This window comes from Saccostrea cucullata, unplaced genomic scaffold, assembly GCF_032062105.1.
Source record: "Saccostrea cucullata isolate Sc308-1 unplaced genomic scaffold, CSIRO_AGI_Scuc_v1 ctg1065, whole genome shotgun sequence".
In the NCBI taxonomy this organism is placed as follows: Eukaryota; Metazoa; Mollusca; class Bivalvia; order Ostreida; family Ostreidae; genus Saccostrea; species Saccostrea cuccullata.
The window spans coordinates 140,165-155,381 of NW_026923631.1; positions in this window are offsets into that span (position 1 = coordinate 140,165).

Consider the following 15,217-nt stretch of genomic DNA (forward strand, 5'->3'; position numbering starts at 1 on the left):
ATTTTAGGTATTTACCACTAAGTGAAAAAACAGGTAACCTGGTTGCCATGGAAACAAGACCAATTGATCACTTTTAATAATATTTTTGTAAATTGGGCTTATAATGTAACTATTTCACAAAGTTTCAGCAAAATCCGTGAAAATCAATTTCCAGCCCATTTTGATGCTTACAGAGAATGACTCTTAATAACTTCGAAATGAAATAAGATTTTTATCATATTTTCTTGATAAATGCTATGGCAATATATAAGTTGTAATATTATACAGAAAATTTGAAATATTAACTTCAAATCTGTCTCTTTGAACCTTTAAATACTTAGGATGACTTTTATATAAATGAATCGGGCATCTTCGAAATTTGTGCCAATGAGTATAAAATAATTCACGTAGTAGTTAATGTCTTGAAATTTTGAAGGAAAAAAATCCAACCTAAGAAAGTAACAATACAGTGTTAAGGTTGTCATCAGAAGAATTTTAAAATTATTTTCATCATGTTGTTTTTGTAAGAAAAAGTTTCAATTTGAAAATGTATTTTGTGATGTTTCTCTCTGATTGGCTTAAACTAAAGCCTCAATAGCTTTCTTGTTTTTTTTTTAAAAATCCGTCGAAATATTCATACACTTCAAAGATCTACAGCATGATATATAAGAATTGTCATAACAGCATGCGCATGCACGTGTGTTGCAATCTGATTGGCTGAAACTTTAAAAGTCTATAACTTTTTAAGTTCTCAATGACGCGGGTAAAATTCAGAATATGAATAGGTATATTTGATTCCTGCATTTTTGCTACTAATGTATCAAATTTGAATGCAAGGACATGCTTAGTCCTTGAACTATCGACCTGCCTAGTTTACATTCCTGTAGAATAATCAAGAAATCAACACCGCTAACATTCAAAGAGTTATCACAGAGAAAAAAAAATAGAAATAGAAGTATAAAGAGATGAGAAATTTTCTAGATGCTGAAATGTTTGATGTTATATGCATTTCCAACAATAACCGAAGTTAATGCCTGGATATATATTATAATTTATGTATTCTTAGATTAAACACAAGTGTTTACATATTTTGATAATTTTATTTATATCGTAAGGAAGCGTTACCTATTTGTTTAATGATTAAAATTAGATATCGCTGTCAATCCAAAAAATATATTAATTGAAACTATTTTAGAATATTAAGGAAATTACCTGAAATTGTCACCTGGTTTTGGCAAAATTTTGTACCGACTTATAAGCGGGTCATTGTCATATCCCACCAAAATAACGTAAAAAAACGACTTCTAGGCGGACCGATTTATAGGCAAGTATATACGGTAAGTGGCCCCGACCTAGAATCAAAAAATGGAGAGGGTATGAGTTGAACAAAAACTAAGTATGATTACATATTTTTACAAACTGTGGCTTGTTCCCTATAAGTTTGAACATTCACTGTGGTACAATTCTACCCCAGGGGGTCATGATTTGGACATAAATGAAAGAACACTTCCCTTGGAAAAAAACCAAAAAAATTACCAATCATGGATTTAGTGTTTTTCAAAAGAATATATCTAAAATATTTTCCCTGTATTTTCCTGAGAAAAACATTTATTACCCACTGTGGCCGCAACTTAACCGAAGTGGTTATTATAAAAACAAACTTAAATCAAGCCTACCTGAGGATGCTTTCTTATAAAAATACCACTCTTGGCTTTGCTGTTCTCAGGGAGAAGATTTTTCACAGATTTGACCCTTCATAAAAGTTCGATCATTCACTGTGCCTCCACCCTTTCTCTAAGGGTCATGATTTAAAAAAAAACCTTTACAATCCTTGCCAATCATTTCTTTTTTCGAAGATTTAAATTCTTTTACTTTAACATCCCTATATTTACCAAGAACGTGCACTGTTGCTCAAACCTAAACAAAGTGGTTATTATGTATACCAAATTAAATTTACACTAGCTTTGCAGATTTCTTTACGAATAATACCAATCATGGCATTGCTATTCTTTAAAAGAAGATTTTGAAAGATTTTTCCCTAAATTTTCCTATATAAAACTGAGACTGATATTATGGTCCAATCCTAACCCAAGTGGTCATGATTTAAACAAACTTAACCTGACACTAGCTGTGGATGCTTCCATATAAATATGACTTTTATATTTAACATAGCCTTTGTGTTTTTGAGAAGTACGCTTTCTAAGATTTTTTTCTATATAATTCTATTTGAAATTTGATCATCCACTGTGGCCCTGCCCTCCACCCCAAGGTCATGATTTGAACAAAGTTGAATCTTATCACCTGACCAATAATTGCTTTGTTGTTTATTAGAAGAAGATTTCATTGATTTTCTAAGATATTCTATATAAATTATAGATCGTCCACAGCTACCCCACCATACTCATCGGGTTTATGATATGAACATAATTGAATCTACACTATACCTGTAGATACTTCAACATGAATATGACCAATGATGGCTTTAATTTACCATTCTTTAGAAGACGATGTTTTAAAAATTTGTTGTATTTATTATTATATAAAGTTTGATCTCCAATTGAAAACATTTGAAAAACACTTTCCAATAATTTGTTACTATCTCCCCTTCAAATAGGACATCGACATTCAGTTGAAAAAAAAATGAATGACCTTCACCCTATATCACAAGTGACGAAAAACTGTACATACAGTATAATGTATAACTGAGCTCACTAAATGATACCCTTCCTGTTGTATAATTATGAAAATAATTCAATGCTTTGCCATTGGATACCAGAAATAAGTGTCTAATTGAGAAGTAAAATAGGAGGTGCACAATGTTATTAAGTAATAAAAACTGCAAAAAATAACTATAGCTATGTTTAATGTAGTTGACCAGCAATGTGTGCAACCTGTCGTCCAACAAATTTAATTTTAGCAATAAATTAAAGGAATATACATGTACATAGGTTTGCATCACATATCATAAATTCATGGTTTATAAATTAAACTAATTTTTTTAACTTAAGCTATGCCCTTGCAAAATTGCAAATCATATATGACCCTTAAACTGCATGTATAATTGCTAAAATCAAGTGACTTCGACATTATGTGACAAGTATATATAAATTTAAAAAATCTAAATGTCCTCAACATGTTGATATGAACCACATTACATTTTTTTAATATCAGGAAAGTCATAATAAGAATCGTCTATCCTTTTAAAGTATGTATTTCTAATCTTAAAAATCGTCAATATTTCCATTTGTACCTACTGCGCTGTACAGATTGTTCAGAATAGAGTGTAAATTTAACAGATTAATCTTTAAACTTAACACTTTAATTTGTAAATTTTACAGATTAAAGTGTAAAATTTACACTCAAAAGTGTTAATTACACAGATAAATGTGTAAAATTTACATATTTTAGTGCAAATTATAAAAAAAATTAGAGTGTAAAATTTACACTTTAAAGTGTAAGATTTACACATTAAAGTGTAGAATTTCCAGATTTGTAATTTTTCATATTGAGGTGTAGATTTAACGGATTAATGTGTGAATCTTTCAGATTAAAGTGTAAATTTTACACATAAACGCGTTAAGTTTACAGATTAAAGTGTACATTTTTCAAATAAAAGTGTACAGTTTTCAAATAAAAGTGTACATTTTTCAAATAAAAGTGTAAAATTTACAAATTAAAGTGTAAAATTTTCAAATTAAAGTGTACAATATACAAATTGAATAATATATTTTACAAATTTATGTGTAAAATTTACACTTTTAAGTGTAAATTAACACTTTAAAGTGTAAAATTTACAGAGTAGAGTGAAACTTTTACAGATATAAGTGTAAAAATAACATATTAAAGTATAAATTTTCAGATAAAAGCATCACTAATATGCTTCCGCAGTTCACACTCTGTACACAGTTACAGTATTTAAGCAATGAATCAACGTCACAATAGACTAGTTTACGGCACAAAATTGCCGATTAGAAATGAGTCAAAAAGTTTCAGAAACTTTTACGTTCAAAATGAAAGTGAATTTGAGAGAGGTGTCGAATGTAAGTTTATTTCTATTTCAAAGTTTTTGCTTTTTCCAGTATAACAAACAATTCATTGCATGAATGTTCGGGAAAAAATTTAATTTTTCTTGGCTGAATGAGTATTCATATTTCCCTCACTATCATGCATTCAATGTATATTATCTTATTTTTACAGTTTTAAAATAGATTTCAACATTCGTATGTCAATCTAACACATTCTATAGTACCTATATTTTAATGGAGATATCTAGTTTTGAACAATGAGACAGAATTTATATTATTTACACCTTTTCTGGAAGAAGCTTAATATTAGACATTTTGATATGACATTGTTTTAAAATTATTTTACTAATTTTCTTGATAGAGAATTACCAACAATCTCAAATCTTTGAAACAGGAAGAGGTGCTTGTCATTAATAATTGTCATCACCCCGATAAGATTCGGTGATTAGTCAGTCTGTCCCCAAAATCCGCATAACTAATAAAGAATATACAAAATATATACAAGATTTATATACATCTATACAACAGGTGAAACCAGTGTTCCATCTATTTCTACAAATTGATTGTTTTTTATTCGCTCTTATTAAACAAGAATTTGTAGCGTAATATGTAGATGTCGCAGACTCTGAAGCTGTAGTCCAGGTTTTGATTCTGGCCTTCTGCAGGATTTTTTTTTTTTTTTTTTTTTTTTTGCATTATTCTTTTCCATTTTTTTTTATAATTTGACAAATTTAATGGTATTATACAACTAAATAGTAAAATAAAATTCTAAAGTTAAAAACAAGCCAATTATTCAGTAAAAAGATGCTACTGAATGAGAACTGAAAATTTACTGAAATGTTTGTCCCATTCAATCGACCGAATGGAAACTGAATGATCACGGAAAAGTCTCGGGAAAGAATCTTTTCAGTGACCTTTCCCAGAACATTCCATTACCATTCCGTCGACTGAATGGTGTAATTTCATCCTGTGAAAATAAAAGAAAATGTTTTCTTCAATTGATAGCTATGATTTCTCAGAGGAAGTCTCGATTAGGAAACTCTGACAAAAAAAACTTCTAGTAGTATTGATTTCATGTTTTGTACAAAGTGTCAGTTTCCCTAAGTAGAGAGTATCAATTTCAGTTATGAACTTGCTAATGCACTATTTCAGTACTTGTTTTAACGAAATCTACCCTTCAAAACAGAATAAACAGAACGGAGAGCAATTATTAGTCAATTCACATTTGCACAACTTTCAAAAATTTATATCCTTTGATTTTGTCTGTTTGGTTTGAAAATTGTTTTTAGATGTGATGCACGGATATTCCATTTCCAATCAATTATTATAATTAAAGAAACCAAGCATAACGTTCTGGAAAGACATTTAAATTTATCGATTCTGATTTACCTTCAAATGCTTTTTTCTTTACATTCAAAAGTTATTATTCACAAAGCCATTTGACACCGTAGAGACAAATTTGCGTGCGAACTGAAAGAAAAATTGGAATACTATCAAAATTTCAATATATCTATTGGTATGTATTTTTGTTTGACATAAAACAGCGTTTCAAATTAGAAAAATTACCAAAACTGTTTTTTTTTTAATTATTGAAACATGATATAAGGAAATGACTTTAGATTTCGAATACATGTTAAAACCGATGAGATAGGAATGTGAAATGTTTTGCAAAGGATTTATTTATTAAGGTAGGATTCTACTCTGGTTTCTGACTAGATAATATTCAATGTATATGTGCTTTTATGTCATATATTTAGGTGTCAGAGATATAAAAGAGCATATTTTTCTTTCCTCAGCACGGTTGTCAACTTGAAATAGAAATGGTAAACAGCTCTTGAAAACGAGCAGGGACTATATTTTTGGCAAAATTGTGGCTTATGAAAATATCTTCTGTTCTGCCTATCAGAATTGTTATAGAACAATGAATTAAGTTGTAATTTTTGCATAATCAAAGACATGAAAAAACAAATCAAATGTAAGTTAAATTAAAAATAAGGGACTTTCGAAATTTATCTAATAAATATGATTTTCAAACAAACAAGAACAATGTTAGCTTTTAAAGTCTTCCAATCAAAGTACAGATTTGAGCCAAAAATCCGCAATTTTGTTCTCTCTTACTTAACAATCAAATTTAAATTTTTTTGTGTCATTTTGTATTTTCCTGTGACAAGTTTACAAAATGTTAAAAAAGAAATATTCCAAAGTAAGAAGCATTTGAAAATCACTAATATATCTTTAAAAATTAAGAAAAACAGAAAGAGAATATTCAAACTAGCCAATATCCATTTCAGTTAAATTATTTATGTCCATTTTATAATGTCATGTTATGAACCCTATGTGGTTTCATCTTTTAATGCGAAAAGAAATTATACAACCTTTTGATACGGAAGTAGGGATCGCATGATTGCCAACAGTAATATTTCATTTGTCATGTCCAGGGAAAATGTAATCTTAAGCTTGACTTTACCTTGCCTCTAATATTAAAGGGTCAAGTTTAATTTCACTGATATCATCACCGATTCCATCACTTACCGATATTGTCTTCTTGATTCTTTGAAATTTTCATTTATCTAAAAAAAAGTATGAGAAGAATCCTACTTTAAGCACTGAAAATAATTCTTTTTTTTATACTTAACAAATGTGGCAATTCGTTGTGTATTGTTTAAAAATATTTAAATTATAATACAAAACATTAAAAGAAGAAATCTACAAAATTAAACCCCCCTCTTCGGTCGTCAGCCCCTGCTCAGTATTCTGTACAGAGTTTAACAATTGAAATTGAATACACCCGCGAAACATAAACTGGTTTTGCAAACAGGGGCCTGTTTCACAAAACTATCTTATGACTAAGTTATTTCTTAAGACAGAAAATTATCTTGAGATTGCACCATAGCCTTTTCACAAAAATGTCATATTATTTGATAATCTTAAGATCTTTCAAAATCATAAGACTGCTAGATACATGCTATAAGTCTAAAGTGAAACTGGCTACAGTATATCTTTTGGCCGAAAAAACCCAAGAAAATTCAAAGATAAACGGTTTTTAGAGATTAAACAATCATTTGGACTATATCAGACCATTCCGATCATTACCCCCCCCCCCTAAAAAACAATTAAAAAAAGAAAAATGACAATAAATAAACGATAGAAAACCTGAAATGTATATGTTTTATGTTTTTCAACTTTATTCAATTCAAGACATTTTTTTGTTCCCCCCTCCAAGCTGAAATTGACCCCCCCCCCCAAAAAAAAAAAAATGCTTCGAATTTTGAAGGCCATGTATATGTGTACAATGTAAAATCTATATGTCATAAATAATTTTATTCAATATTGTTTAATTTGAATTCAATACCCTACATTGATATAACAATATTTATGACAAAACATTGCTAACTTATGCATTTTTTTAAAAAATGGCTTACATAATTCGAGATACTTGTAATTTAATTATTGATAGGTAACGTAAAAATAATAGATATCTAAAAGGATTAAAATACGAAGTATTTGCCTTTTTATGGATTAGATAAGTCCATGAAAGGAGAAAAAATCGAACTTCTGTGTAGCCCCCTGCATTATTTAAAGATGTTTTACTTTGATTTATTTTCTTACATTGTGGTGATTTTTTTTTTAGAAATTAGAACGGAACCATTCATTTAGTCGTTCAAATTTAGATCAAACCAAATTATTTTGATTGTTGAGGCATCCTTTGTTAATGTATATTTAATATACTGTATAACATTTGATGGTGTATGTACATGCTTTTTCCATGGTTCCTAAATAGTATCGAAATTGTTATATTTTATTGAAATTGTTAAATTTTTGATTGAAAATTGTTCTTTCGTTTTTCTTCTTCATCTGTTAGAATTGTTATTTTGTTTTTGCAGTAGTTGAAGCCTTTCAAAGACACCTTCATCGAATTTTATGAACATGATTTAGTTTTTCAATAGGAGTCATTGCTTAAGTCATTCATTATTTGCAAGGGTTCAGATACTCTAGAAGCTTTAATAAAAAAGTAGTATCATATAAATTTCGTCAGCAACTATTTTTTTTCTGAGCAAGAAGACGCCATTAAAAGATAAATCGATTATCAATATTCAAACAGATATGGAACCTATATATATAATGGGTTTTGTTTGAGACAGCACTGGTTACAATCTCTAGATTAAGCTATGTAGCTTGATTTACTTACTTAGCTTGATTTACCTACCTAAGGTAGCTTTAATTAGCCACCAAATCAATCTATTTCTATAAAAATCATTTTATCTCCGGAAGTGCAGAAAATCTCATTTTCAAATTGAAAAAGCTACATGTTTTACAAGTACCTAAAAAAGAGTATTCCATGCAACCCTCAAATAAAACCTGACAATTTATTTCATGACTATGAAAAAAAAATAAGGCATCATACTTCCGTAAAATAAACAAAATTAAAAATTATTGGGGAATTTACAAATGAAATAGTTTTTAATATATAAACAAGTTATTAAAGGATTACGTTAAAAAAATTAAACAGTTGACAATATATATACCGGGAATAATGATCTATTTCGTTTTGTTTGTATTTACCTTTGCCGAAAGTGTGTATTTTGCACAAAGTTTGCTTTGGACTTGTAAAAGTATTTATTTTGTTGAACGTCTCCAAAGTCTTGAATTGATTTATTAATCAAACTATAAACATTTTTATTTTTGGATCTTTTTAAAAGGTTTATATCACATTAATACACATTATATCGAAATATTGATCCTGAACAGACATGCCCTCGGTGACTTTTACTCATAATATCGACGAAATATGTACATTTTTCTGTCAAATTCATAAAACACTGAAATTTACGTCATGTTTGTGACGTCATTACGTACATATGGCATCATTACTTATGAAAATATTCAGTGCTTTGAAGTCAGCATATACTCCCCTGTTTAAGAACTTAATTAAATATATCTCCATCAAAGTTTGATTTGGGGGGCAAATATTGGTTATTACCGAATAAAGTTCTTTGAAGCACTTCACCGGCATACGGTCTTATTTTCATATGAGTGAAAACTTTCTGAGGGTGACGTTAAACAATATAAAATCGATAAATTTTAGATGTAGTTAATCTTGAACCCGAGTCCAATGGATCAAATATCTAACCCCCTTTATAAAAACAGCTGTAAAAAAATTAAAAACTTTTGGACACTGGTTTTACAACAATACATTACTTTCTATTAAACTCCTTTTCTTGCATTCTTTAATGTGTTAATGCCCAAAATACATTAATATTGAATAAAATGTAGACAGAATCGAGAGTTAGCAAGCGATGTTCTTTATTCATTTATTTTTTTTTTATTATATAGGGTCACATTGAGAACCAAATCTATATGAATGCTATCGGGGATAAATCTTTAAAACATCTCTAAACATGACGGGGGACTAATGTTGGCATCGTGACAATGCAGTTTTTCATGTTTTCAAACAGTTAGAATCGACCATATATTTTATTTCAACATGATCAATACTTCCTATTTGTTTGTGATAATGACAACGTTCTGTTTAATGTATTGGAGGATTGAGAACCATTCTCATTAATAATTAAAATGTTATTATATTTCAAAACAGCGCACGATTTTATTGATCTAATAATGTCAGTCGATAAAGTCATTAAAGTTCTGTATTTTTACATTGTAGTGATAATTCTGTTGTGAAATGTAAATAAAACACGGTGTATCTCCAAAACTTATCTACATAAACGTCAACTTACCAAGAAAAAAATTATGTTATAAGAGGTATCTTTGATTCATCTAAGTGATTTAAGTTCGTATACCCATAAATAGAACCTCTCTTATACGTCAATTTGATTTTCCAAAAAAAAAAAAAAAAAGAAAAAAAAGAAAAAAAAAAGAAAAAGAAAGAAATTTACCTTTCATATTTTTACTATAAGAGTATTAAATCAGCATAATCGGAATAATCATTTAAGATGAGTTTCATTGCTGGAGGTGTTGTTGCAAAGCCTACTTTAGTGAAAGTTTAAAACCTGAGTTTTTGTAAACATGTATAAAGGTTTCACTTTTTTTAGCATAAACAAGTTGTAAGACCCTATTCTAATCTTAACATTGTACAATGAAAGGTCAATATTAAGCTAGATCAATCTTACATTCCCATCCATGTTCCATTTAAACATTCACATGTTCCAATAAGTCAGTGGTACAATATTTAGAGGGAGACATATATTTCAGGAAGCTTACAAGTTTTTAATACTCTTATTTTGTCCTATTAGCCAGTAGGTTTCAGGTATATGTTCAAATGGGTCATTTCCAAAGGTCCATGGCATGATACATTTTATGAAATATAAACCTTTTGTGTATATTAGAAAATGAATTTAAAAAGTTAAGAAAAAAATGATTGGGCTATTTTTTTTTTCATTTTTAACATTAAAGTGTTAAAGTGTTTTAAATTAAAGCTAGTTGATAAATGTATAGACAATCAATCAAATGAGAAAAAAATGGATATCAGTGATATTTTTTAAAATAAGAAAATATGATTTTTTAAAAGAACTTTTTAGCTCTTATAGCATTTTCTGCATTATTCTTTGTCTTATTTAGTTAGTTTTCTTTTAATTTCTTTGAGCTGGAGCAGAGACAACTTTGATTATTCATGTTATTTATTTCTTTGGAAGTGCTCTATGGAAGTAATTTGTTTTTTAGGAGTTGAAATAAAATGAGGCTTAAGATTGGAAAAATCATTTAATAATAATTTTAAAGAATTTCATTTAAAATGAAGATTCATCTTAAATAATTTCTTTACAAAAAAGATGCCCATTCGTTATCTCAAGTTTAGAATAAGTCTAGATCTGCCTAAAACAGCGCAATTAGCATAAAATATTTCAGAAGTATGCAAAATATATTTACAATACGCATGTGCAGATTAAATTGACGCTTATTTGTTTGGCAGCCATGTATGCATTTCAATCACTTCTATCACTTAGCATGTATTGGACAGCTAAACTTCAGTAAGGATTTACTAAAGATATTTAAATCTTAGGTAAGATTTTGTAGGATATTTTTACACTGCATTTCCTCTCGTATTTTACAGATACAGGGCAGTTAAAATTACATCCCTTAGACCCCATAATTTGATAATAAGTGGCCATTTTGTAATGACGATCGAAGGCATATTAACGTTTTTTTTTAATTTTTAAACGCCTTTGGTAGAATGTTGTGTTAATATCAGTAATTGCGAAAATGTCTGTTTCATTATATGGTGTATTTGAGTGAATCAAAAGTGATCAGACACATAATTTCCAGCCTTTATACCAAGAAATAGTCTTCGATAATATACTTTTACGACAGATCACGTGTTTGTGACCAAAAAATAAAAGTCTTGCAACATATCTCATTGCTATCATGATCCACTAAAACGTGATGTTGAAAACACTGCAACATCATTTTCAAACATATGTAAATTTTCCTATTTTGGAAGATCAGTTAAATACATAGAGGTTATGCTAAATAAATTTGTTATAAAATTTAGAATGTTTAGACTAGACGTTGAAAAAGTCTTTCAAAAGCTAAAAAAAAATAGTTTCAAGCAATTTTCTTTGTTAAAATGGATGTTCATAATATATTAGTAATTATGCAGTGCTCTTGATTGATTATTATTCAACATTGGGGAAAAATCACTCAACACAAAAGATACACATTTAAGCAACATAAAATATAATGAAATGAAACATATGGAGATTATAACAGTATTCAAGTGATTTTTCAGTGATTTTTTCCCTGCCGACCGGTCATACCAGCCGTATTTTTTATGGAAATATCTAGTTCTGAATGATAAGTCAGAATTTATTTTATTTGCACTTTTCTGAAAGAACCCTGATATTATAAATGTCGTTTCTTAATTGTAAAAACTGCAGGAAATGTTGGCTTTTGAAGACATCATTTAAAAATCATTTTACCTGAATTGAATACATCATTTATATATGCCTCTTGTACTAAAACTTAAAGCAATATGAGCTGCATTTTTGAGAATTTTATTTTGTTGGTAAAATGTGCTATTATGATTAATCTGTATGTAATCTAAACCCTTATGATCAATAAAACCCAGTATAAATAACAAAATAACAAAAAAAAAATGTTTACAAATTGAACTCTAATTTCATGAAATTAGAGTTCAATTTGTAAACATTTTTTTTTTTTGTTATTTTCATGTCTTGTTTCGGCACCATATATGCAAGCTGTTCGGCGAGCAGCTCGTTTTTCTCCCACCCACCAAACCCAATTTTGCTTCCATTTAAAGTAGCTTTTCTTTTTAGCTGCACTGCCTTTTGTATGTTTGGTAATTTTTGTAATAGTGTGTATGGGTTTTTGTAACTATTATTTTTCTCATATTTCTTTAATCATGTTTTACGTGTATATGCGTTTGATGTATTTTTGTCAATAAATTTTACGCCACTTTGATTACTTGTTCTATTAGTAAAAGGACTTGAGTCAAAGCATGTATTGAGTATGAATGCACTTAGGGCAGTACTGCATGATTGTTTAAGTTAAAATAAATACAATATTCATACACATAGTCACCATACAGTTTTAAGCTAATTTGTGGAATAAATTACATTCAACATGTATTCAGAAGTAGCTTTGTATTACTATATCAGAAAACTATTCATCAACCAGTATAAAATTCAAAAAAATATATTGAACACAAGATGCAACCTGTTATATACAACACATTGAACACAAGATACAATCTTTTATTTTTCGATAAACATCCCCATAAAGGAGTTGGATGAATATTTCAATCTCTGAACACTTGTTGAATAAAAAGTGTTTAAAAGCACAAGAACGTTAAGATGATTACAAAAAAAGGGGCTGCCCCCCTCATATAAGGGGCCAAGAAGGGCCAAAGTTCGAATTTATGACTATTTAATGTTCAATACTTTTTAAAAACATTACAGCAGTAAAATCGTATTTCTTTAACAATATTATTTTAAAAGAAAATCTCAATCAAAATTTCATTTCATCTCATCAAGAATCGGACGGAAGACCCACTCGTTGCTCGCAACGAGATCGTATCTAGTTATTATTATTATATGATTATATGAAGGATACCACATAAATATCTGTCTATCAGCATATTTCTCTGTCGCTCGTAACACCAAAGATGCAAAACGTTACTCTGCATCGCATACTTTAAAGTAGAAATTGTTGTTTCTATTGAAAGTTCATATTCTTAGGTTCTTGGGAAGTGCAGCTTAAATCATGTTGACTACTTATCTCTGTGATACGAGTGTATGATTGGAGCAGCACTTTTCACCGTCTGGAGATGATTTAGATGACTATTATTACAAATAGAAATTAATTATCCTCGGGGTAGCGTTGAACTCTTCTTCATTAAGTCTTTTTTTTTAGGTCACCTGAGTAAACTCAGGTGACCTATTGCTATCCGTTTTCGTCCGTCGTCGTTCGTCGTTCGTCGTGCGTCGTGCGTTAACATTTGAACATTTTCAGCTTCTTCTCTGCAACCACTCAACCAATTTCAACCAAATTTGGCACAAAGCATCTATGGGTGAAGAGAAACATAAATTGTGAATTTCACGATCCCTACCCCCCTGGGGCCTGAGGGGTGGGGCCAAAACCACTAAAATTAGTGCAATCTTCAAAAATCTTCTTCTTTACTCCTGGACATCAAGCAGTCAAACTGTTTGCATGATTGTAATTAGCAATGAGTCCTCTAATAAAATTGTGAAATTCATGGCCCTGGGGCCAGGGGTTCTAGTGCTAGGGCGGGGCTAAATACGTAGGTAGTGAAAATGCATTATTTCTTTGAAAATCTTCTTCTCTGCTCCTGGGTATTAAATAAACCAACTAAGTACATAGTTATGATGAGCAAGAGTGCCTCTACCAAAATTGTGAATTTTATGAACCCAGGGTCAGGGGTTCTGGTGTTAGGGCGGGGCTCTATTGGTTATATAATGAAAATACATGAAATCTTTGAAAATCTTCTACTCTGCTCCTGGGTATTAAATAAACTAACTAAGTACATAGTTATGATAAGCAAGAGTGCTTCTACCAAAATTGTGAATTTTATGGCCCCAGGGTCAGGGGTTCTTGTTTTAGGGTGGGGCTCTATTGATTATATAGTGAAATGCATGGATTCTTTGAACATCTTATCCTTTGCTCCTGGTTAATATGCTAATGATCTAATTACATATTGAAGGCCAGGATTTATTCTATTTTCAGTTTTACAAACCCTCCGCTCCAGATTTTGAATTTTCAGAAAAAGATAAAAAAAAATTTCTTTCCGATGTCAAATTTGAGTCGGGATCAAGATATCAAATTTACGAACTCGCACTTCCGGTTTTCTGAAACGGCGGGTAAATAAAGCTAGATCTAGATAGCTTGGTTTAGTGTAAAATTCATCGATAAGAGTGCCATTCAAAACGTTTCCCCGTTCAAAGGACAAATAAAATGCTGACGACTTTGTTGCACAATGACATGCTGGTGAGATAATTATGTATTCGTTTCAAAAGTAACTGTAAATTTTTTTCCCTCCCCCATGTTTTAAACTGCCCGTGGTAGCTATTGCATATTGCCAGGGACATTGTTTAGGTCTCTGTTATAGCTTACAGTCTAAGCATCATTCTTCAGAAAAGGGTTGCTTATGCATCAGATGTAATGAATAAAACTATGGGAGAAGTGAAGTCCATTTGAGGAAGAAATAAACAATAACCTGAAGAAATTAAAAAAAATTCAACTATTAAAAGGCAAGAATATACAAATATATACAGGCATGTAGTATCATTTGTATCAGCCAGAAAAATTATTTTACACTTAATTGAAAAAATGTTGACTCTACTCCCCAATACTCCCTGTCTGTTTTATGATAGGAATTATAATTTTAGGCATCAAGTAAATTTTAGAACAATGTCTACACATTCACCTAACACATATTAAAAAAATGAAGATATATTGAAAGACTTTTAAAGAATTGATTTTTTAAAATATACTTTGATCAACATCACAAAATTTATATAACTGGCCCAAACTGGCAGATGATGAAATAAGCAATTAAATGTTCTACTTTCCTATTTGTAAGCATTATGTGTCCAGTGGTAAGGAGCCTATTAGGAATGCATAAAAAAGAATGTACAAATGTTAATAATTGATTTATCAAAAAAAAAAAATTATTTCCTTCTCCCTTGGAACATTTTTATTCTCATTTTCATAACTAAACC